At 44.6% G+C, this 25094-nt stretch overlaps 1 protein-coding gene across 1 annotated transcript in view; it reads left to right on the top strand.

Annotated features, from left to right (window-relative positions):
- Nucleotides 1–25094, top strand: part of ZNF831 (zinc finger protein 831) — a 413436-nt gene that overhangs the window by 1220 nt on the left and 387122 nt on the right. The gene's annotated exons all lie outside the window — the stretch shown is intronic.

Below are 25094 nucleotides of genomic sequence, written 5' to 3'. Positions count from 1 at the left end.
CTACAGCTTGAAAGAGCAGGCAGCGTTTCCTTAGACTGTCCCAAAACCCTTGTCATTTGGTAATCCTTACAGAAACCCGCAGAATATTCCTTAAATATGTGTAGCCACATATATAAATTATTTATTTGTTTTGTAAATTGCTCGCTTGTAACCAGGATCAAATTAAGATCACAATTAGGCCCATGGACTCTTAAATAAGAGACCCATATTCCTGAACTGTTCATTTAATGGATCACCATTTAGTTAGTCTCATTGGACTACTTTTTTACAGAAATGTTCAGTAAATTAAATATATTAAAGCTTATATGGCATGTACCATTGGTATAACTAGAGGCACTGTATTATGGCTTGGTGGAGAGAAATAAAGTGGCCCAAGGGCACAACATCTAATCTGGCTAGGGCTGCCACCTCGATGGTTGTTTACCGGAATGACTCGTATTTTAATTTCTTGAACAGTACAAAACCAAAGAAAATCACCAAAAGCTGGTACTGTTTCCTCTGACCCAATGGTACTTTAAACAGTAAATATGAGGCAAAAGCACTTTCAAATGTGTCCTAAAGCTACCTTAATGATCCATGATTAATAGTTAAACTAAACAAAGGGAGAAAAGCCATGTTAAAAAGGAATAGAGACATTTTTATGTAGAGTCCTTTTCAAGTATCATGCTGTAGCCTTTATAGACTCTGGTCAGTTATTTTTTATTATTTTTCTTTTTTTGCAGTTTTATAAAGTGTGAACTCTCCCAAAGGCATTTGAGCAATTTATATGAGCACTAGTTGCTTTACAGAAGATCAAATTAATTTTTATTTTAGGTAGGAAGAGTAGGTGATTTGCCCAGAATCACACGATGTTGAGCTAACGCCAGAACTCAAACCTAGTTCCCAGGTTCTAACGTCGGCAGCTCTGACCATAACGCTACAAACTATGGTTTTTTTTCTCCTGGAAAAGTTGGCCTCACAGCGAGGCCTGTGCAAACACCCTCCCTTCCCCCCCCGGACCAAGGCCTAAAAGACACTGGGACAGAGGTGACAACACCTGACCCTGGGGAGGCTGCTTCTCTCACTCAATACCTCCTCAGCCCAATACAGCCTCAGGGAAATGACCTGGCAGGGGAGGGGTAAAGAAAATAATACAGCTGCTGCTCCAGAGGAGGATAAGGTGGGAATGGCCCAAGGGTCACAAAATCACCTGCCCCCTATGCAAGACTCCTGCATGCTTTCACCCTCCACACACCCACCAAGGCCTAAACGTGAGGTCCCAGCGGAGATGACACTGCTTCTGGGATGGCCTCTTGAAGCCGGGGGCTGAAGTAGGAATACCCCAAGGGCCAGAGCAAAAAAATACCCCAGCCTCGGTTTGACAGCTTGGCATGGAAGTGTCCATGATGCTGGTGCCACATTGCAAATTTCTGGCAGTGGCTGGGGAAATAGTTAGTCTCTGTAGGCCAGTTTACAGAGGCCCTAATAAAAATGGCCCACGGGTGTCCCTAAGGCACCAGCCTACATCCAATGCCCACTGCCCTCCTTCCCAATCTGTCCCTGCTTGCAACTGATAACCATTTACTAGCTCTGCAATTAGTCCTGTGTGTGGAACAAAACCCGTTCCAACCAAAGTGAAGCATAGCTCTGTAGAGATTCTCCATGTTAGACAAATAAACTATATAATATTTCGGTCTTGTCAGCAGCTGTGAAGGACAACAACATGAAGGTTCCCAATGGCATAGCTCTTCGGGCTGTGCTTCTCTCAGTGATGCATATCTGGGAGAAAGTACAGTTGACCATAGTTGAGTTTTTCAGTGGCAGGTGCAGAAAATCAGCCAGCTGGTGTGCCTCAGCCGTCATGTCCTCAGCTGTGCTAGGAACATTTAGTGTTTGTTTCCCCTTCTGGTGCACAAGGCAGAATGCATCCCGCAGTAGCAATCCATAAAATGGTGATTTGTTGATAAAAAGGGAATGCTCAAGATCCAAGAAGAATAACACCAAGAGAATTGTATGCTTCTCTTTTAATATAGCTCAGTGATTTAAGTGCCTGCTGCCTGGATCTATATTTGAACTGTATTGGGCCTGTTCACAGTAAATTTACACATGAGTAAATCTATATGTGTAAATTTATTGTTACACTTTACAGTAAATGTATTACTTTTGTCTGTTCACCATTTCCAAAGGTAAATATAGTCCAACGTGCACACATACATGTCTCCACTCCCTTAAAGTTGGGGGTGGAGCCAAAAATTCATGTATAAAGTAACATTTCACATGTAAACAGAAATCTCTGCCACCCAGGTGGAGATCTCTGCCACTCTGGTGGAGCGCTCCGCCACTGTGTTGGAAATCACTCTATGGGAAAGGATAGGGAAATGTAGAAAATATCTTACATTTGAAAAAAGTAGGAATATTTTAATGTTAAATATTAATGTAAATTAATTGTATACATTTATTTTAAAAGTAGAACACATTAAAATACACTACAGTACTATTGACTTAATTTCAATTAAATATTTAATTCATTTAAATACATTGAATTAAAATGGCGTTTTAAAGATCTTTTTTAAAAACCCACCTACAGAAATATGTTTATGTTTATCTATAAGGTATTAAAATTATTAACATTTATACAATTAACTTACATTTATTGACTTATTTTATAAATATTATTTACATTTATATATGTTTATATACATAAACACATATATGCATGTGATTAACATTTAATTTAATTTATATATTTTTTAAGAAGTCTAAATAAATTAATTTATTTTAACATTATTTTCTATATGTTGGTTTTTAAGTCCATGCATCCATTATTTTCTATGGAAGGGTGTTCCAGTTTCAGTGGTTGGGTGGTTGGCCATTTGTCATACTAGACTTACTCCAGGTTTGAGCTGGAGAACATTTACGTGCCCTTTTTGACTGTAATAGAATTGCAGCTTGTGAAGAGGGATCAGCTTGCATTTTTTAGGTGGGTGCATGTCCCTCCCTAAACCTCTCCCCAGCCCTTCCTTAGCCTCTCCTTAGTGCTTCCTAAATCTCTCTCATTTAGTCATAATTATTCCCCCTAACTCCAATTTAGTCAGTCATCCCAATGTGGCTGGTAAGGAGGGTGATCAATTACAATATCAGAATTCCGATTCTCTTTTAATGAGATCCTAAATTGTATTACCCATGTTTAACAGGTCCCCGAGCCAAAGCAAACCCATTGTACAAATGACTATGCCATATAATCCATGCCTTTTAAAGCAGGTTATAAAGCTCCATATGACTCAAAGTGAACAAAATCACTGAGTCAATTTACCTTCAAGGATCACTAGGATATTATCCTTGACTTTAACAAAATACACAAGTCATATAATTCCGAATATCACATCACTGCATCAACTGTAGTTTGAAAATCATAGAGCCATATCATCCAAGTTTATAAATCGAGTCACTTGCGTGTAATTTACACATCGAAGTTCCATCACTCTAAATTTACAAATAAATGAGTTACAAATGAGTTGCATTGTACCTAGTTTAAAACGCCAACATGCCACACTTATCAAGCCATTTCATTTCCAATGTACAACCCCCTGAGCTGTGCACCCGAGTTCATTTCATATTTATTTTCAAATCTCTGAGCCATATCATCACTAATGCATAAATCGAAAGCCAAGTCATTCCAGATTTACAAATAACATTGCCATAGCACCTCAATGTATTGTGTTCTTAATATCCTTTGCAAAATATTGCCTCAATGGGTAGAGACTTTCTCTTATTCACTGCAATTGGGCAATATTATTGTCAAATATATTTAGGACACAATATGTTTATCAGATTATATTTACTTCCCAGTACTCTAGTATCATACTTTACAAACCACTGATCTATACCATGCCCATTTAACAGCGCTTAATTTGAGTCTGTGGTTGCAAGTGGGGCCCACTGATACTCATTTTTTGGGACCAGCAGTTATTTTCCCTCAACATACTTTGATCCAGAGCATGAAAGAAAAAACACATAAGGGGGAAGTAAGGAGGAAAATAAAGAAGGAAAAGCAGTGTCAATGGCTGAAAGCAGGGATGAAAAAGAACTTGCAGGAGCCAATAAAAAGGGAGAGTGTATAGTGGTGGATTAAAGAGGCACGAGGTGGAATCAAGTCTACTCACCTTAGGTATTTGGCACCATGATCCTCAATAGCACCTAATGCAGGCTTCTGAGAGAAACTTATGTGCCCTGGACTTCCTTTACAAATTAAATACTGCCCTTTACAAATCACCGATCTCTACAATTCCCATTTTAGGAAAACCCACAATCTCCATATCAACCCCCAATTGTGAAGTAATTGAGCCATACGTATTTATATATTTAGATTTTTGTTTAGCAAAGCTGCTCAAGCAGTATTAGAACGCTTTGCTTAGGACGTGTGGGGAAATCTACCAGCATATGTGAACAAAAGCGATCTAGGATGTTTGAGTTGAGGAATGCGTTTTGACTAGGAGATGAGGGGCAGACAGATTGGGTGGAATACACGGGAAGATGCCCTTTCTAATGACCTCAGAAATAAACAGAGATTTGGAGTGAGAGTACCTAGAGAACAAAACAATGAACTCAGTTCGATCCCTGTTATCTCTGTTCAGGGCCCTTCCCTGATTTGGATGTGCTTTTGGTTCAGTTACTTCCTCCTTCTTAGTGCATCTTGTAACAGTGGGTCTTAACCCTTTTTGGGTTAACGGGATGTAAGGGGTGTTCTGAGGTGGGTCGTCTGGGTGTTCAGAAAGTTGCAGCTACTCCTGAAAATGATTCTCTTACTGCTTGGGTTGTTTAGAATGTTGTTGTTTCCACTTGAGGAGAAATGATCAGTAGGACCTGCTGTGTAGCGCGGTCTACCTGTATGGATTACTTTGAAAGTGAAACAGAAGATCTTACATTTTATCCAGGACTCTACAGGATTTCAGTAAAGATCAATACCTAATTGTGGCGAACCAATCAAATTTCTTTTTCTAAACAATCAGATGTGCAATAGAGTGAAGATTTGCTTTGTTCGGTGACAGAACCTTAGCTGGAAAGTTCATCAAGATGGTATTGACAGTCTCAATCCGGGAGATATTTAGCATGTGCTGCTGTTTCAGCTGATTTTTGCTGAGTACAAACTTTAATCTTTTCAACTGGAGTAGACTGAGGCGACAGCCAGGAACAGCAGCAATATCGTAGTTGCCAAGGATGATGGAGAGAAACCTCTCACTTTCAGTTCTGTGATTAGGTTAGAGTCATTTTTGTGGGATTTGTGAGAGATTAGTAAGAATGTCATTTTCTGAGTATTTATTTTCTCGCAGTTTGCTGTCATCCAGTCATAATTTCTCCAGACCCTTTGGCAATGATGATGTCTTTTATCAATGATAGCTTCAAGTAGAGTTGCATATTATCCACCTATTAGTGAAGTTCAATGCCAATTTTTCAATTATCAGGCCAATGCTTTGTACTGGGGTTAAAGTAGAGCCTTGTGGGACACTGAATGATACCTTATGACAACTCATGATATCATACCAAATTTTCCGATCACCTAACCATATCATCTCAGTTTGTAATCACAAGTCATATCAGTTCCAACCTTACATGACACTGAGGAATCTCACATCCAGTTCACAAATCATTGAGACATATCACTCCAATTTACCAATCTAAAAGACAAATTATGCCAAATTTACGAATCACTGCACAATTCGAACAACAATTTACAGATCAATTAATCATTTTGGTCCAAGTTATAATTACCTACTAAAATGATTAACTGTTGTAAAACAACCAATCTATACATAATTCATATTTACCAATCACTGGCCCAATTTCTCCTCCGTTGTGTGATCAATCTAATTTACACATTATTAGGCCATGTCATTGCTAATTTACAGATCACTCGTTTTATAGAGGCTGCCATTGCACCAGTTTACCCCCCATGCAGTGGCACCAGCACACTGTAAAACCCCTGGAATAAAATCTCAACTTTCCATCAATTTGCCATTGAAGTGTCCTTCTATCCTAAATACTCTGTCCATGAAACTCAGGGATATCTATTTACTTCCTCTGATGACACAATGGTGCTCTCCGGTTGTCATTAACCTCACTCCCTCTGTCTTCTACAGCCAGGACCCTCGGGGTATCGTTTAATGCCTGTGAGAGGCTTGGGACGTTTATCTCATTTCCTGCCACAGCTTCTCGGCATTTAAACATTTATCTTCATGCCTCCTTCCAGACGACAACCTAATTACTTAACACTAAGCTTAGAATAAGCTGGGATATTGCAGTAGTACACTAGTGAGGGGTCCTCTGCACTCCTACCTATCTCCAGGCAAAGTCATAAATTCTACTGCCACCCTGATCAGTATCCCATCCTCTACCATTCAGTGCCCCTATAGTCCAAGGTGGGCTACTCCTCCCGCCTCTCAGAGTTCAAACACACTATCAGTCTCACCTAAATTTAAAAACAGGACATTGAACATTTCGGTTTGCCATGCCTCATGTCTTTATGGCGATGTCCTACGTTTGAAAATACATTTATTTTGTAAATATACTCCAAGCGCATTGTAGTGTTTTTGCATATCTAAACGTTCAGCATACAACCAGGCTCGTGGCATTGTCTCTGTTAAAACAGTATTGCCAATATGCCCATATAGCACCTAGTTTCTACGTATGTGACTTCCGGAATTAATCTTCCAAAATAAATGAAAATAAATGCAAAATCGCCCATTGTTCCTGCACATTCACTAGAAACATTCTCCTAGCTCATGTCTCGACTAGAATTTGAACGTGGAGTGACACCCCTGGTAGCACCTGCGACTGTGCGGTGGCAGCGACACACCGCACCAGCAAATGTTGCGTTTCCCTTCATGTGACTCATGCATGGTGCCAGGCGAGGACATCTTCTTCAGATGGCATCATTTCTCATAAACCCTGCTGTAATTTCCTTGCAAGAGGGAAGGGTGTGCCCTGCTCAGCGATACTTAGCTCGAATCCTCCCCTCCCCACTGGCTTTACTGAACATCTCACGGTCTGGCATCCTGTCACATCCTTAACCTGCCTGCCTTGGTGGATTCAGAAATATAATTATGCGGCAGCTGAAGGTGTCCTAGGCCGATGATACTTGGGTGTGCAGATACTTGTGGGAGATGAGGGTGCTGGGGACAGCTAGTCACTATTCCCCCTCTGCTAACCCGAAGAATGTATGTATGTGCGGGGGTTTGTGTAGCATTAACCTTGCTGTGACGCATCAGGGTACTGAACAAAAGCATGTCGCCTACGATTCAGGATCATTTAAACTAATGCAGACTATTTGTGGGTGGTTACTGTGTAGAGATGTGATATCCTTTAAAGAGCTGCATCTTCACTTCCTTTTTGAATTACACAAGGTTTGAGGCAGTTCTGAAGACGACGGTGAAGTTGTTCCGGACCGGGGGGGGGGGGGGGGGGGGGGGATGAAAGAAGCCTGTCTTGGTTTTTATATGTTTGTCAGATTTTGTATCTCCATTCTAGTCATATCCTGGCTTCTGCCTTGCCACTGTCCCCCTGAGGAGGTTACTTTCTTGGCGTGGTACGCAGGGGCGCTGTTGCAGGCGACACTATAGGTGATGCAGCCAGTCTTGATCACACAGGCTTGGAGGGGCAGCAAATGTAGTTCCTCCAGGGTTGATATGACATGACTCAACTTCCTCAGTTAGATTCCGAGTGGCCTTTTCGGGGGGACACCGTGGGCTTGATGCCATGAACTCTGACATATTTCCAGCTCTGTCTGCCCTCTCCAAGATGACCACACCGCTGTGTATCTCACGGGCTTTTTTTAAACTATATATAGATTTGACATGGATACATAGACCTGTGTGTGCTCAGGATAAAAAGCATGAATGTTAAAATCACAACACTGAAAATGAGGAAGTGCAACTTAGGCTACAGGCACTGAGAAGAATAGCACAGGAAACGTGCAAATATCGGTCAGGCAGAGGGGTCAACCAGCAGCACATCGCTGAGGAGGATTACATCCTTTCATGTCAGGGATTGCCCACGAAAATCACGTGTCTGCGGTTGTTCACTTGCATCGCCTGCAAATGATGGGGCACAAACAAGTGTGCATAACATGGTTTGAGTGGACCACAGGCGGCTGATTGCAAAGGCGCACCTACTACATTGGCTTGCATTGTCAGTATATTATCTGACATAAATATCTGGTTGCAATTATCTTTTGCAAACACAATACAATATTTCTGCATATGATATACTGATATCCAACTGTTTACATTGCCTATAGTTTTGGATGACTGGGGTACATCTCTAGCTTAGAGATGCTGTGCTGGGGGGGGGGGGGGGATTGTATTGCTGGAGTAGAATGGTAACACCTCACGGCAGGACCATCACTGGCACAAAATAGGTTGGGTGGGTTCCTGGCTTTGATGAGCCCCAGATCTCTCCTGGTTAGTGTGAGGCACAAGCATTGCACTGCTGGTGCTAAACTGCACACATCTAGGGTGGACCACTAATCTTGTATGGGGGATATGGGACCCTAGAAACACATTGCTTGGTCGGGACCCTGCCATCAAATGTTGGTGTAGGCCACAATCAACTGATGGCAAGTGTGGGTCACTAGCATCACATTTCTGGCGTTGGCTTCTAAAATGGCATCGCTGGGTTGGGCCACTAGCATTGCATAGCTGGAATAGGTCACACATTGGTTAACTGGCCCGGGCCACTAGTGCTGCTTGTCTAGCCTGGTTCACGAGTATTACATAGCTGTGCTGGGCCCCTATCACTGCCTAGCTGGGAAGGACCACTGGATTTACATAGCCGTTCTGTGCATCTATCACTGCCTATCTGGGCAGGGCCCCTAGTATTACATAGATGTGCTGGGCCCCTCTCACTGCCTATCTGGGCAGGGCTGCTAGTATTACACAGATGTGCTGGGCCCCTGTCACTGCCTATCTGGAGAGGGCCACTTGTATTACATAGCTGTGCTGGGCCCTTGTCACTGCCTATCTGGAGAGGGCCACTTGTATTACATAGCTGTGCTGGGCCCTTGTCACTGCCTATCTGGAGAGGGCCACTTGTATTACATAGCTGTGCTGGGCCCTTGTCACTGCTTATCTGGGCAGGGCCACTGATATTGCAAAGCTGGGTAGGGCCCCTAACCCTGCCCATCTGGGCAAGGCCACTAATATTATATAGCTGGGCATGGGGGTTAATGTTGTGTAGCTGGCCTAGGCCACACGCACCATATGGCTGGGATGGGTCGCACACTTGATAGGTGGGGCCAGTAGCACTGCTTACATGGACTGGGTCAGTGATATTGCAAAGCTGGGTTATGTCACTTCCACTGCTTCTCTGGCTGGATCACTGGTGTTACATATGTGGGATGATTTACACGCTGGATAGCTAAACTGGGCCCCAGCCTACCTGAGTTGGCCCACTAACATTACATTGCAGGGTAGGGCCACTAGTATTACATAGCCAGCATTTGGCTCTAGCATTGGAGAGCTGGGCTGGGGTACTAGCATTTCATGGCTGGCGTGACCACTCACACTGCGGACTTGGGCCTAGTCCAACAGCATCACAAAGCTGGGACAGGACATTATCATTGCATACCTGGGCTGGGATGTGCATCCACTCCTGGCTTATCGTCTAGGTTTGGAAAGCATGGCATTGCTGATGTGGGACACTAAAGCCTCATGGCTAGGTCTGGCCACTTAATGTATCATAGCCGAGGTGGGTCACTGGCATCTTATGGCCATGGAAGGCCACTACCAACACATCCGGGGCTTGAGATGCACCGATTATTTAGAATGCAAGGGGCCTACGTACATCTTCAAAGCAGAGCCTTGGGAACATTCAGACAGGTGAAAAGACGACAGAGGAAAGAAGGAAGCAATATTTAAACGAAAAGCAAGTCTATGAGGTTTTTAAAGGACATGCACTCTTAGAGAGTCAGAGGGGTCCTTGTTGCTGGGATACCATGTCTCCATTCTGGGAATTTTTGTTTCTATTTAATCAGCGAATCAAATGGCACTAAAGCGTTAGATTGCAGTGGTGTTTAAAAGAATACTGCAGGATTGAAAATCATGGGTCCGATTTAGAAATTCGATTTTGCAAACCAGATTGTGCAGATTGCACCCCGACTAGCTACATTTTGCAATGCTCCTAGTGTACTAATCATTCACATGTCAGAATGCACACTGGTAGGAGGATGTCTGTAAGCCTGAAAGCGTTAAGCACGATACAAGTGGTGCACTGTATGCATTCTGTGTGCGTGTCTGTGTGCTTGACTGCATTAAACACGTGATGCAGTGATGCAGTGTGTACAGTGTGACTGTGGGCCTGACTGCACGCGTTGCAGCTGCGCAGTGTGTAGCTTGGTAATGTGCCTGACTGCAGTGAGGACTTGCTTGATGCAGATGGTGCACTGAGTGCCGGAATACAGAAAGTACGGGGTACCCGTGGTGCAGTGCGTACAGACTGCCTTCGTTTCTGACTGCACTCTGCACCTTACAAAGGGTGCACTGTGAACATCCTGTCTGCACTTGAATATGCTAAGCGTGGTGTATTGGGGCACACTCTGTATTTGTGCCTGACTACACTAAGCATGTGACACAATTGATGCACTGTGTGTCTGTGTGCTTGCATGCAGTACGCGTGCTACAAATGGCGCAGGGTGTACAGTCTAGTTATGTGCATGGCTACACTAAGAACGTGCTCCAAATGGCGCAGGGTGTACAGACTAGTTATGTGCATGGCTACACTAAGGACGTGCTCCAAATGGCGCAGGGTGTACAGTCTAGTTATGTGCATGGCTACACTAAGAACGTGCTCCAAATGGCGCAGTGTGTACAGTCTAGTTATGTGCATGGCTACACTAAGGACGTGCTCCAAATGGCGCAGTGTGTACAGTCTAGTTATGTGCATGGCTACACTAAGAACGTGCTCCAAATGGCGCAGTGTGTACAGTCTAGTTATGTGCATGGCTACACTAAGGACGTGCTCCAAATGGCGCAGTGTGTACAGTCTAGTTATGTGCATGGCTACACTAAGGACGTGCTCCAAATGGCGCAGTGTGTACAGTCTAGTTATGTGCATGGCTACACTAAGGACGTGCTCCAAATGGCGCAGTGTGTACAGTCTAGTTATGTGCATGGCTACACTAAGAACGTGCTACAAATGGCGCAGTGTGTACAGTCTAGTTATGTGCATGGCTACACTAAGGACGTGCTACAAATGGCGCAGGGTGTACAGTCTAGTTATGTGCATGGCTACACTAAGGACGTGCTACAAATGGCGCAGGGTGTACAGTCTAGTTATGTGCATGGCTACACTAAGAACGTGCTACAAATGGCGCAGGGTGTACAGTCTAGTTATGTGCATGGCTACACTAAGAACGTGCTACAAATGGCGCCGGGTGCAGGGATAGCCTGCCATTGTGCGTGACTGCGCTGAGCAAGTGTTACAAGAGGTTCAGTGTGTACGCTTGAAAATACTAAGAATGTGATACAAATACTGCTGTGTGCACTGCGTGTCTATTTAACTGATTGCTGTAAAGGTATGTTACAAATGATGAGATGTGCACAGTCTGTCAATGTGGCCGGCTGCGCGAATCACTGGATAGAAATGGTGCCCTGTGTGTACTGTATGCCTGAAGACTGCATGCATGTGGAACACACATGGTGCAGTGTGTACAGTCAGCCTTTGTGCCTGACTGCACTAAGCGCATATTAGACATGGTGCGTTATGTACGTCCTGTCTGTGATGACAATGTTCTAATCATGTGATATAAATAGTGCAGTGTGTACTGCTCGTCTGTGAGCCTGAAGGCACTTAGCAGGTGTTCCACACGGTGCAGTGCGTGCAGTCTGCCTGTGTACGCAACTGGACTAAGCTTTTGCGATAAAAGTTTCACTGTATATTTTCTACCTGCTCTCGACGTATGGTGTACTGCGTATATTCTATATGCATTCCTGAATGATACAAATAGTGCAACGTGTACTTTAGTGTGTGCCTGATTTCACTCAACACTCTATATCCATGGTGCATTGTGTACTTCCTGTCTGCCCTCGCACATACTAGGCGTGTGATACAAATGGCACAGTCTGTACAGTCTGCCTATGTGCCTGGCTGCACTAAGCACGCGTTACAAATGGGTCACTGTGTAGTTCTGTCTGCACTTGAATTTACAAAGCACGTTATACAAATGGTGCAGTGTGTTCTGAGTGTCTGTGTGCCAGAATGCAGTAAGCATATGATACAATAGTGCAGTGTGTTCAGAGTGTGTGCTGCAGAATGCAGTAAACATGTGACAGGAATGGTGTAGTGTGTTCCGGTGTATGTTTCCGTATGTGGTAAGCAGGTGTTACAAATGGTGCAGTGTGTTCTGGTGTATGTGTGCCTGAACGGAGCAAGCATGTGATACAAAGGGTGCAGTTTGCACCGCCTACCTGTAGGTCTGACTGCTGGAAGTATTAGATACAAACTGTGCACTGTGTATACTGGGTGCTTGACCACAGTAATCACGTGATATCAAAGGTGCAGTGTGCACTGCCTGTGTACCTGCCCCCAAGCAGACGTACCCGTGAGCCCTGGTGATAGAAAGCGAACAGAGACGCGGCCAGTTGGAGCTGGTGGGAATGGGATTGCCACCGCGGGCTTGAGGGCAGCTGCAGAAGGTGCCCTGGCCTCACCTGCGCGCTCTCGCTGGCTGCTTGTGGCCCAGCATCCCCTATGAGTCTCAGCATGAAAGACTGCTATTCGGGCCGGTTAGCTGTGACTGAGGGCCTGTCCCCCGCCTCACAGAGACGTCGGTGACTCACCGGGACAGCAAGGGGATCGTTCGCAGAGATCTCACGTGTAGTAATTACAGTTGTCACAAACACCGTCTGGTGAGTGAGAGTTGCATTGGGTGGAGCCCTAGGCTCCTCCCCGCTGGCACCTCACCCCTCTCTTCCTCCGGGCGCTGAACAGGAGCGAGCGCACATCCCGGGGAGCTATCTCTGCGCAGGAAGCCGTTCCGAGGTTTCCTTTGACTTGGTGTCTCTTGCCCTTTGCACGACTCGTCCTGCCAGGGAGCTAATTAAAACCCAGTGACAAGCACGGAGAGAGCCGCCACACCCACCCGTGGGACTTCTCACAATCATCTCTGGCAGTAATGGCCGCCGTCTTCTTCGGAATCAGGCACTCCTCTCTCCCCTGATGCAGTCTCCGTGCTTGGGATTGCAGCACCTCGCAAGTGCATCCTGGGACATTTGTAACCTCATCGATTCCGATCTCGGAACGACGAATTATCCCTAGGGTGCAGATACCATAATTTCCGAACAAGTGTGGGGTTGTGGGAGCCAGTGTGAGGGACTAACCTACAGGCCCAATAAATGTTCTGCACGTCTTGGTTCCTAGACTGGGGCAGCGTGTACTGACACCTGACTATGTTCCTTGCCGGTACCCACCTCCCTTGTGGACTCACACTTGTACAGGTCACTATGATAGAGCAAACTGCCACGTGTTTCTCACTTACTGTTTTACAGCAGTCCAGTGCATGAGATTAAAGATGACCCTGTTTAAACTCCAGTTTCTCCCTCTACTGCAGGAAATGTCATAAGCCAGAAGGGCCGGGCCGGGCCATGGGCGTCAATTCAGCAAAATGCCAGAAGTAGATGAAGTGACGTCACGCGCCCTTTAACCTCCTCTTTCGTTCCCAGACACATGCTTACACATACAGACAAATTCACCCATACACACACTCGCTCACATAAACACACTCTCACCCGCAAGCATGCACACAACATACATTTAAAAGCATTTTTACTTACCTCAGGTATAATGGAACGGCATAATCACATTTGTATTACACTAATAGTGAATAATATTTTATTTTTCACTATTAGTGTTATAAAAATTTGACAGAAAACAAAGAGAGTGAAGCCCCAACTGACGTCCATAAGGTCGAGCTGCTACTGTGTTTCTGGCACTGAATTTGCCATCTCTGAAGCCAGGGAACGCAAAGGCTGTGCCAGGGGCCGCAGAGGGCAAGGCAGGGGTCCCAGCGGCGACCCCTGGTGACCCCTAAATGATGTTCATGGAGTCTGCCCAGCTGTGGCTCAGACCAGTCTGGTGCTACACGTCGTGCCTCTGGATCAACTAGGGTCCTGTTCCTTCTCTTGGGGACACCATCTGTTCTGTGATGTTCTGTGTGGCGTCACCCTGGGTTTATAAATGGCAAACACCCAGCCCCATCAGTAACATTATGCCTGACCCATATATAGTTGCTTCTTACAGCCACATAATCAAAAAGACCCCTGTAGGAGCTCTCACTCATACTAGGTCCTAGTCTATGCATTCTGGAAGAACACACTCACTTGTTCTTAAGATTTTTTAAAGCAACTTTTGCTGCTATTCCTCTTCTTTTCAAGGCCTCTTTATGCGGAGTCTACGTGCACTTGGTGTCGAATATAACCCCCAGGATTTATTTTAATTTACTATCTCTAGCCGTAGTCCTCCCAAGTGCCAGTGGAATCTTTGTGGGACCCTTGTTTGATTCAATTGCATGACCTTGGATTTATCTAGATTTATGCTCAGGTCGTTTTCAAGAGAGTATTTTTGGGTGGCATCTAGTAGACGCTGGAGGCCAACTGGCCTTTGGCTGATTAACAGAAGGTCATCTGCATATAGTAAATTAGAGAGAGCATATCCGCCCATCCTGGGACTATGGGGGTTGCAATTTTCCAATTCGGACTGCAGGTCTGCCATAAAAAGGTCAAATAAGGTTGGAGCCAATACACAGCCTTGTTTAAGCCCCTTTGTAGTCGGAATCCTTCTCAACAGATGATCCCCTGCCCACAATTCAACTTGAACACAAGTATCAGTGTGCAAAACAATTAGTTGGTTCAAGAGGCCCCTCAGTATGTTTCTTTTGGCAAGCTTACCCCACATTTTGTTCCTATCAATGTGGTCAAAGGCTGAAGCGTAATCAATAAACGAGCTGGAAGTTTTTGCAGCATCTATCAAAAGGGAAAGAAAGACTAAGGATGTTTGTGGTGTACCCACCTGCTTACTAAAACCAGTTTGGTTTATGGGGATAACTGGGCTTTCTGTCACCCAGCCCATCAGTTCTTCTAGAATAAGGCTGGTAAAATATTTGGCATCATTATCTATTAAGACGATCAACCTGTAGTTTTTTGCCTCAATTTTATTACCTCTCTTAAAAAATTGTGAGATTATAGACCCCCTCCAGGATGCTGGAATTGTTTCTGTGTAAAGGGTGTGCTCAAAGACTGGTTTAAGAGCGCCTGCCCAGTAAACAGAGTCCAATTTGAACAGGAGCGGAGGGATCACTTCTGGACCTGGCGCGCCCTCCCTTTTGCCTTTTGCAATCTTGATTTTGAACTAGTTTCTATAGAAAAAGCAGTTTTTTGCTGCCTATATATTTGGTGCCGCTTGACTAATCTTCATGAAAATTTCCCCCAAAATTTGAGTCACGTAAAATGCTGTCTGGAATGTTTCAGGCGGATCCATGAAGCGGAGGCCGAGATAAAGGTGGGGTGAAATTTAGAGTGTTTCCAATATTAATTCCCACAGAAAAAATTGAACAGCGATAGCATCCAAGCAATCGAATGGGATTACACCAAATTTGAAAGAAAGGCAGCTCTTGGTCCAGAACGATCCCTTTTTGTTATTTGGTGTAAATCCGTTCAGTAGTTTTTGAGAAATTGAAGAAAATCTAAATTTGTAAATTTAGGGACGTGAAGGATTCATGACCCCTTCCATTCTCATGCTGAGATCTGATTGGCTGCCAACACTTCAAACCAGGAAGTGTTGGCAGCCATCTTGGGACATGGCTTGACCCCAGACAAAAAGGTAAAAAAAAAAAAAAAAAAAAAGGGCCTGGTTAGATTCACCCTGGCACTCTGGTGCTGGGATCCCACAGGGACAACCTCAAAGCAAAAAAGCATTTAAAAAAAAAGTTTTTGGAGCGATTCGTGGCAAATCTGGCAAAAATAGTTTTTAGAAAAATGAAGCACGGGCTGCTGCCCCTTGTCTTTTTCAAGCCCCCGGGTGGGCCAAGTCCTGGGGACATTGCTTATTGAAATGCAGAGGGCGAGGGGTGGGTGCCTCACAGCCCTGGGGTCCACCACCTCCCTGAGGCTTATTTCAGTTTAAATGGGATTTGGGGGCATCCAGCCCCCCCATAATCCCGCCGGGGAAAGCCACCTCCCCAGAGCATCAATTAACAATAATGCAGAGGGGCTGCCCGCCCCCCCCCGGAGCGTGTTATAAAAAAGAGATCGGGGGTCTGTTTCAGACCCACATAATCCCAAGGCCCACCACCTCCCTGGGGCATTGATTATACAGGGAGTGCAGAATTATTAGGCAAGTTGTATTTTTGAGGATTAATTTTATTATTGAACAACAACCATGTTCTCAATGAACCCAAAAAACTCATTAATATCAAAGCTGAATATTTTTGGAAGTAGTTTTTAGTTTGTTTTTAGTTTTAGCTATGTTAGGGGGATATCTGTGTGTGCAGGTGACTATTACTGTGCATAATTATTAGGCAACTTAACAAAAAAAAAATATATACCCATTTCAATTATTTATTATTACCAGTGAAACCAATATAACATCTCAACATTCACAAATATACATTTCTGACATTCAAAAACAAAACAAAAACAAATCAGTGACCAATATAGCCACCTTTCTTTGCAAGGACACTCAAAAGCCTGCCATCCATGGATTCTGTCAGTGTTTTGATCTGTTCACCATCCACATTGCGTGCAGCAGCAACCACAGCCTCCCAGACACTGTTCAGAGAGGTGTACTGTTTTCCCTCCTTGTAAATCTCACATTTGATGATGGACCACAGGTTCTCAATGGGGTTCAGATCAGGTGAACAAGGAGGCCATGTCATTAGATTTCCTTCTTTTATACCCTTTCTTGCCAGCCACGCTGTGGAGTACTTGGACGCGTGTGATGGAGCATTGTCCTGCATGAAAATCATGTTTTTCTTGAAGGATGCAGACTTCTTCCTGTACCACTGCTTGAAGAAGGTGTCTTCCAGGAACTGGCAGTAGGACTGGGAGTTGAGCTTGACTCCATCCTCAACCCGAAAAGGCCCCACAAGCTCATCTTTGATGATACCAGCCCAAACCAGTACTCCACCTCCACCTTGCTGGCGTCTGAGTCGCACTGGAGCTCTCTGCCCTTTACCAATCCAGCCACGGGCCCATCCATCTGGCCCATCAAGACTCACTCTCATTTCATCAGTCCATAAAACCTTAGAAAAATCACTCTTGAGATATTTATTGGCCCAGTCTTGACGTTTCAGCTTGTGTGTCTTGTTCAGTGGTGGTCGTCTTTCAGCCTTTCTTACCTTGGCCATGTCTCTGAGTATTGCACACCTTGTGCTTTTGGGCACTCCAGTGATGTTGCAGCTCTGAAATATGGCCAAACTGGTGGCAAGTGGCATCGTGGCAGCTGCACGCTTGACTTTTCTCAGTTCATGGGCAGTTATTTTGCGCCTTGGTTTTTCCACACGCTTCTTGCGACCCTGTTGACTATTTTGAATGAAACGCTTGATTGTTCGATGATCACGCTTCAGAAGCTTTGCAATTTTAAGAGTGCTGCATCCCTCTGCAAGATATCTCACTATTTTTGACTTTTCGGAGCCTGTCAAGTCCTTCTTTTGACCCATTTTGCCAAAGGAAAGGAAGTTGCCTAATAATTATGCACACCTGATATAGGGTGTTGATGTCATTAGACCACACCCCTTCTCATTACAGAGATGCACATCACCTAATATGCTTAATTGGTAGTAGGCTTTCGAGCCTATACAGCTTGGAGTAAGACAACATGCATAAAGAGGATGATGTGGTCAAAATACTCATTTGCCTAATAATTCTGCACTCCCTGTATTGTGTGTGGGGCGCGTGGCCCCCATTCAGCCTTGGGGACCACCACCTCCCAGGGGAATTTATTATATTGTGTGGGGTGGGCACGCTGTCCCCTCGCAGCCCTGGTACTCACCACCGCCCTGGGGCATTAAGTAAAATTGATGCTGGGGGCTGAGCACCCCCTCCCCCCGTAACCCTGGAGACGGCCACCTCCCTGGTGCATTGAATACATTTGGGGCATGGGGCTGCATGCTCCCCGGCAGCCTCCGGGGGCCACCACCACCTTCCTGGCGCTATGTATGTTGGAGAGGAGCCAATGATGGCCTTGGGGACAGCCACCCACCAGGGCCGGCTCCTGCTATGTACCGGGGTGCCCACCCCCGGGACATAGCTGTTTGCTGTGGCGCCAAGTCACAGCAGACACTCTGCTCCAATGAAGGGAGAGCTGTCAAACAGCTCACCCTTCATCAGAGCGGAGGGTTCCTCTGTCTGCCTGCCTGTGGGTCTGCAGGCAGGCAGAAGAACTATTGCTCTCACAGAAAGGGGGCTCCTTCAGCAGCTCTCTCTCTGTGACAGCAATGCTGGCTCCCATAGGAGGTGGAGAGCCAGCTGGGACTGTGGGGGCCTTCAGGCTCCGCCCACGGTCCCCAACATTGAGACTGAGTGCCCTGGGGGGCACCCCGGTTACATGGCCGGGCCCTGGGGGATGAGGTTCCGGGGGCTGAGATTGGACCTGGGGAGGAGGGCCACGTGGTTCCCTCCCACCAAAAACAAAATGATTATGCCGAGCCCGGGTAATGGGGTCACGGTGCCAAGATCGGCCTAGGGTGGGGGGCACGGCCCTGCTTCCCAAAATAAAATAAATTAGGCCAGGTCTCGGGGGATGGGGTCCTCGGAGCCAAGATCAGCCTGGGGAGGTGGGCCACGCAGCCCCCCCCCAAAAAAAAGGTGAGGCTTCCAGGGCCAAGATCAGCCTGGAGAGAGGGAGCATGCAGCACCCCTTCCCAAAAACAAAAATTACATTTTTATGCTGGGTCCCGGGAGATGGGGTCCCCGGGGCCGATATCAACCTGAGGAGGTGGAGCCATGTGGGATTGGATGGTTATAGGGGTTGTCCGCAGAGACTGGCCGAGACCAGGCCCTGTGGACATCCCCACTGTGCACGGCCAAAGGCTGTGTGCGGTGGCAGTTGGATTATCGTATCGTAAAGAAAATTAATATACGTGAAAAAAAAAAATAGAAATTCACTGAAAAAAAACAAAGGTTACAGGGGCGTTATAGTTAGGTTCTGAATTTACTCATAGAAAGCCATAGAATTTCAGCAGTTATAGTTAGAGTTATTTCATGTAACTATAATTCGCGCCCCCGCCAAATGTTTTTTTTTTTGCATGTCTCCCCGGGAAGGTAGTGGTCCCCAGGGCTTTCGAAAGCCCTAGGAGGGGGGCCCATGCACCCCCTCCTCAATATTTTAATTAATCATGCCTCCGGGACTTGGCCCACCTGGGGGCATAATTAAAAGCAAGTGCAGGAGACTGTGTGTTGTAACAGTGCACTGAACCTAAAAAGGGGTCTCATGTGTATCCAACCAAAGTATGTGATATATGGGCCCCATCTTACCATGGAACTGAAAGAATAATTCGTAAAGTGCAAGAATCCACGCTGCAAATCAAATACATGCTCCCATAAAAAAATTCCCACATGAATATATATATATATGATGGGATCGGTGCAGCCGTCAGATGGCTATCAGTCCATCTGTTGAAGAAATAATATATATATATATATATATATATATAGATATATAGATATATAGATATATATACACACACAGTGTGTAAACAGAGCCAACCAAAGTTGGTACAGACACTGAATACCACATTAAGATGTGGACAAATGTATGATACATAAGGCCAGTGTAGATACAAATATCAAATTCATCACAATGAGATAAACAGCATTATGCATTATATTTCTGACCCTAGTACCTCATGTCAATACAAAGTATGTAAATACCAAATTATCCAATTTCATCCAAGTGGGCAGAGTGTACCAGCGCATGCCTCATGCAAAGTGGACGGCTGTATGGAAACAAATCCAGTGCAAATGTGAAAATGAAATTCATCAAAATTGAAAATAAACAGCACAGTATACTTTCTTTGTAGGGGGTAAATCTTACTGTATACTCTGGTATCCACATTGTGAAATCTCATGCCTTCAGGCAGCAGGTACAAATCAATATTTTCCCAGTCTTGCCACACTCTTGATTGAATAACCATGGTGCGTATCAGACACTGTTGACAAAATAAAAATAACACATATACAAATCAATTCAGTACAAAAAACACCACAGTGCACAATTTCAGCCAGAAGCAAGACAAACTGAATACTCAGATACCCCAAATGCCAAGCCTCATAACAAAGGAAGCCCAAGATGCTTCCAAACTAGCCCAAGTGGGAGCAGTCCAACAAAGCATGGTCAAATTATATGTGCAGTCCGACATATCCCAAAGAAGCCTGGGAGTCATTTTTCAGCCAATCTAGCTCAAGTGGGCTAAGGAGCCAAATCCTGCAAGGTTAGAAAGTTCCAGCAGTCAATCGCACATCTCCCCCATAGCCTACCATATTTGAATCAATATAACATGCACATATGACATCTATGAATCACAAAACAAAAAACTCAATCTTATCTGTGTAGTACTCAGACACCTCCACTATGCAGATGAAGAAAAGGGCAGGGGAACCCACCTGGCTACCTCCTGAGCTTATGTTTGAGATTCCCTTCCTCTCCTCCTGTAATAAAGCACATAAAATAATATAATAAAAAACATTATCAAGTTGATGATCAAGATTCACACAAAAGAAAGAAGCAAAACACACATGACACCATTAGTCCTCACAGAGATGTACATTCAACTCCTCATAAAGATTCAAACCGCCTGGATTCTTGGTATCTAGTTCTAATTTGTATTTAGACTCCCTTTTCCTGAGCCTGAGTGTCCAGTTGCCACCCCTGATGCTGTGTGGTATCTGCTCTATGGTAAAGAATGCTAATTTTGTGCAATCACTGAAATGTTTATCCCTAAAATGTCTTGCTACTGAGTAATGCAGGTCATAGTTGTCATTGGCCCTGAAATGCTCAGGAATACATTTTTACTGCATGAGTAGTGCTATCCATGCATCTCAGTTTACAGGGATATTCCAAGATGTAAATCATAAACTGAGAGCTACACATCAAAAACTGTGTCATGGCTCTCCTGGCTCTCCCATCAGGAATAGCGTATTCTATCTTTCTACTGCTTTGCAGTGGCCACAAGGAAAGAAACCTTGCAGACTTTGTTCCCTTGCCTTGCTGGTGAGGGTAATATCAGTATGTACCAGCATGTCCCTAAGAGAACATCCTCTCCGGTACGTGATCTTAGGTCTATTGCTGATAGCCTGTCCAGTCATGGGATCGCATCCAAGGATGCCCCTGTTTTTAGCTAATATCTGCTGAATCAGTGCAGAGCTGTTCATCACTACTCTTGTGGTTGATGATTCATCTTTGTCACCTCCTTCCTGTTGTCAAAAAGTGTGCAATCTCTGTCAATATCCTTCAATTGATGGCTCTATTCAGAACCCATATTGGATAGCCACATTCTCTTAATCTATCATTGCATTCTGTCTTGTATGTCTCCTCCGTATTGCAGTTTCACCTTGCCCTCAGCAGTTCACCAAGTGGTATACTCCATTTCAGAGTATCAGGGTGCCCCCTAAGGGCATGCAGGAGTCTGTTGCATGCCGCAGGTTTTCTAAACAGACTGGTATGTGTTTCATTCTGGACAATCTCCACCTTAAGAACCAGGTACTCTATGCTCATTCTAATGATGGTGTGTGAATACCAGATTATGTGCATTGACATTCAATTCCTTCACAAAATCAGTTGCTGACTCAATCGTACCTCACCAGATCATGAACAGTTCCTCTATGTACCTGAGCTACAAGTCTACCTTTTTCATATAAGTGCTTATGGTGATGTCATCGAACACTTGCTCCTCCCACCAGCCGAGGAAGAGATTTACAAAGCTGTGAGAGAAGTAAGTGACCATCACAGTTCCAAGCAACCGTCTATACAACATGCCATTAAAGCGAAAGGTGCTATTCATGAGACATTAATCATTTCCACAGTCATCTCAGTGTGGGCAAAATATCTTATAGGTCTGGCTCAGAGAAAGTGTTTACATGCCAGTATCCCCTTCTCATGTTGTATGATGGTGGAGAGGGAGGTGACATCTAATGTTCTTTCCAACACAGAACTTCTAACTTCCCCAGAAAGTCCTTAGTATCTCTAACGTATGACCGTAGGCTTGTGACAAAGTCTATCAACATCGAATCAACAAAATATATGGACACATTTTCCAAGGCACTGCTCTTTGAGGACACAAATAGCCTACCAGATGGGTTGGCCCTATCCTTATGTACTTTGAGAAGGAGGTAGAGAACAGGGATTCTGGGAAATTCCTTTCTAAGATAACAATATTCCTCCCATTTGAGGAGACCCTTGCTCCTCCAGGTCACCAAAAGATCCCACAGATCAGTGACACTTGTTGTGGGTTTTCCTGTCTGTAGTCTCATATCAGTTACTGTCACTGAGTTGTCCTATAGCCTCCTTTACCATAAGTGTCCCTGGTGAACAGGACAATGTTGCTGCCCTTGTCGGCTGGGCAAATAGTGACATTCTTGTCACAAGCCAATGACTCTATGGCTCATTTCTGGTCTAGAAAGAAATTATAATCAGTGTTAGTGTGTTCGGATCTCCTCAGATCCTTCAAATTCCTGGTAATGACATCATGGAAGGTGTCAATGTTGTCATGGAGCATCGTACGCAAGAAAGTGGATTGTGGTTTAAAACCACTGGGATAAAAGATGTCATAGGTAACTCCCAAATCATAGATATCTTTGGGGACATTGCCCTCTGACGCACACATTTCCAACTAATGCAGTATCATCAATCTATCAGTGTCACCAATGGTTAAATCATGAGGAACATCACTCGTATTACCACCTATATCCACACCCCTACCACCCACTCTATGACTGTGCCATTTCTTCAGTTTTAGTTTCCTTATGAACTTGAACCCATCAATCCGTGTATGAATGTAATTAAAACCACCTAGGTGACAAAAGGAGAGTCCAAAACATAGAGGCAGATTTAAGAAAAGTGGTGCTGCACCTAGTGCAGTGCCACTTTTCTTGCACCCCTTACCGCCCCCTATGGCCACCATGTGTGTGCCGTATTTAAAATACGGTGCACCAAGGCGCAGGGTAGGGGGCAATAGCGTCAACATTTTTGACGCTATTGATGTACTGTTCAGGGTTAGCTCCCAAATTTTGGCGCTAACGTTGCATGCTACATAGGGGCCCACTGTAACCAATGGTGTGTCACAAAAAATGACGCAGTGGAATCTCGTAGATTCCATAGCACCATTTGTGTGGTCCCCCTAACGTGGCAATGCCCCCTTTGCATACAGTATGCATGGCGCATGCATAATGTGGTGCAAAGGGTTACAAAGTGGCACAATGCATGCATTGCGCCACTTTTTAAAAATATGGCGCTGCAATTTTTGAAGTCTAACGTCAAATTAGCGTAAAAAAAATGACGCTAATGTGGCACTAGTGTTTCTTAAATCTGGGTCATGGTGTTCTTTTCTCCATTTTGGTAAATAACCTGTCAGAAAGGTTTATAATGGTTTTATTTGACATTTCCATATAAATCACAGTTCCAACCAGGGCTCTTTGTGCTGTTTTCCATTGTCCCATGGTCTTCTTCCATTTCTTTAGTTTTCTCTGGCAGATTCTCTGTCTCCTCTGCCTACTCCTCCCTGTCCTGTTCCTCTTCTACTGCCCTTTGATCCTGAAACCGGCCTCTGCTCTTCAATACTGTCGTCCCCCTTGCAGTCTTGTGACCTCTCCTCAGAAGGCAGTATTCGTCCAAAAAAGTTGCTGGTTTGTGGCTGCGTTCACTTCCTGAAGTGCTGCTCCCTGCTATTCCAGATGTATCTTTATCGTTACCTGTAGCTGTGCCTGCTCCAGAGATCGTAGTGTCGTATTGTGCCATTGGGGGGATTGCTGTCACCTCCTGGCCAAGTATGCCTTCGTATTTGCGATTGGAAGTACGAATTCTGCCACTCTCATAGTCATCATAACACCTTTGCAATATACATTGCTTCCGTGCCTTTATGTCTTCTTCGAGTTTATCCAATCTATTTTCCAATTCTGCCAAAAATGTCTCAATTAGCTCTTTCTTGAATCTCTGACTCACTTTATCTTTGATCATGGTTGTCTCTTTGAGAATCAATTCTCTATCTGACCAGGCATATTTAATAGGTATCTCTAGATTACGTTTGGAGCTAGCTGCTGAATTGCTTGCCCACTCCTTAAGCATTCTAGGGTTTGGTGATTCATAAGATGGTACTGTAGATATCGTAGGCCTATTGAGATTATTTCTTTGTCCTTGTAATTTTGTAAAGAAGTTGCCTCCCACCATTTTGTGAGGTCCTGCCCACTGTGTTTCTCAAACTTCTTAAGTTTATCACCCAGTTTTTGTTCTTTGCATATGTTATTTTGCGACCACTGCCTCTAGGGTATATGTTGGCAAACAGGGCTTGTGCCACTGCCCTTCTTTGTGAAACTCGATTTTCTGACATCTTATTTTAGGAGCTGGTCAGTAAAATGCATTGAAACATCCCCCCTTGTGTGGCAACAGTTGATAACAAAGTCACCTCCCTGTTCAAATGGACAATATAAATATAATTAATATAAAAGATTTAATTGTGAAAAAAACACATAAAATAATATAAACATTAAGAAAACTATTTTAAAATAACAACCTTTAAAAATAAGCATAATAGCAAAAACCAGTAATCCAATTCCAAACGCTGATTCAAGACCTGGGGACACACAGCACCACCACTGAAGGGGAGCCCTTAACTCTCACACCACCTGGCCTGCATCACCAGCACTATATAGCGCATTAGGAGCTCCCACAGCACAGGACAACTAACAACGCTGAATCTGGAGCTGGGGACCACGAGTCCCACACTGCAACAGGGATGAAGGGGAGGTCCTTAGCTCTCACACCATCTGGCCTGCATCACCAGGGCTACATAGCACAGAGGGAACCCCCACATCGAAGGACGTGTGCCTGGGCCAAGACTGAGCCAAGAGCGAGTGTGT

Source organism: Pleurodeles waltl, chromosome 7 (genome assembly GCF_031143425.1).
Source record: "Pleurodeles waltl isolate 20211129_DDA chromosome 7, aPleWal1.hap1.20221129, whole genome shotgun sequence".
Taxonomy (NCBI): Eukaryota; Metazoa; Chordata; class Amphibia; order Caudata; family Salamandridae; genus Pleurodeles; species Pleurodeles waltl.
This window is presented reverse-complemented; position numbering and strand designations above follow the sequence as displayed.